Raw genomic sequence first — 1522 nt, 5'->3', positions numbered from 1 at the left:
TAAGCATCCTGTAAAAAAAAAAAAAATCCATCTCTGTATGAATCATTATCAAGCAGTCTCTGTCACACACTTGAAGTAGTATCACATTTTTTAAAATGTTATGCCATGTAAAATAGATAGCTAGTGGGAAGCAGCCGCATAGCACAGGGAGATCAGCTCAGTGCTTTGTGACTACCTAGAGGGGTGGGATAGGGAGGGTGAGAGGGAGGGAGATGCAAGAGGGAAGAGATATGGTAACATATGTGTATGTATAACTGATTCACTTTGTTATAAAGCAGAAACTAACACACCATTGTAAAGCAATTATACTCCAATAAAGATGTTAAAAATAAGTAAATAAATAAATAAAATGTTATGCCAACTGATGATTGAACATGTAATTGCACAAAGCCAGCTTAGTCACTGGATATTTTTGCTCCCTGAAATGGCCTTTCTAATCTTTAGAGCAGAACTTTTGCCTCAGGCTGTGTTTAATAATATATTAAGCATTAAATGTATGATTATAGCATAAACACATTAGTATTTTTTTCAATACATGGCTTTTCTTGCATCTTTAAAATATTACAAATAAGTCTGAGGAATTATCTGGCATCTTGCTGTTTCTGTAGCTGGAAAACTTAGATTTTATTTATAACCCTGCTGAATTGTTCCGTTTTCAGCAATGTAGATACCATCCAAATTTTATCTGATATCTTTTCTTTTAACTGTTGGGGTTTGCTGAATCAAAGCAGTTAAATTTAATAGAAGTTCAGTGTTGTTTCCTTCAAGAATTAACTCATCCTAAAAAAAAAAAAAATCAACTCATCTTTTTGGGCATGAGATACCGAACAAGCAGCTCCTGCTTCATCCAAGTCCAGTAGATGTATTCTTTGCCAAAGAAATTTTGGATTTCAGCAAGATACCCATTCTTCTGAAGAACGACATTGATGGTGAAATTAGCATGCACAGACCTCATCTTAGAATAGACCGACACCCTTGGTCATGTTCTGTACATGACTACAGATAGTACAGACGGAAACGAGTTGCTTTCTATTTCCCCACCCTTTGTAGCCTGGAGCCTCTTCTTTTTCTTTCCAAGGAGACTGAGTTCTACATTGATGTGATTGAAGTCCTTCCACAAGATGCCTCTGGAATTGTGCATCCCTTCAGAGTGATGTAGACATCATCTGGAATGTGGACAGTCTTAATCCTGAGAACAGTCTTCATCCTTGCAAAAGATGCAACAAAGAATCATATTCATATTTTTTAACTGCTCTGAATTCCATATTCTTATGTACCTGTACTCATTTCCTTGTCAAAGAAATATAATTTATTTAATATATATAGTTTCTTGTTATTTTGCCATGTGTGTCTTTCCACACAGAAAATATTTTTTTTACCTAATTTTTAATTGTAGTATCTCAATAGCTACTTTCAAACTCTCTTAATCCTAGACTTGTAAGAGTTTCTTAAGCTGTTATAAATAGAAAAAAAATATACAGCTGGAATTTAAATCTGAAGCTATCATAGCCCTATGGGTAGA

At 34.6% G+C, this 1522-nt stretch overlaps 1 pseudogene; it reads right to left on the bottom strand.

The window, feature by feature from the left end:
* Positions 1-624: 624 nt before the first annotated feature.
* Positions 625-1206, bottom strand: LOC132529506 (large ribosomal subunit protein uL6-like; annotated as a pseudogene).
* Positions 1207-1522: the final 316 nt, after the last annotated feature.

Source organism: Lagenorhynchus albirostris, chromosome 1 (genome assembly GCF_949774975.1).
Source record: "Lagenorhynchus albirostris chromosome 1, mLagAlb1.1, whole genome shotgun sequence".
Taxonomy (NCBI): Eukaryota; Metazoa; Chordata; class Mammalia; order Artiodactyla; family Delphinidae; genus Lagenorhynchus; species Lagenorhynchus albirostris.
Note: the sequence above shows the minus strand (reverse complement) of the source record. Positions and strands in the feature narration are given on the sequence as shown.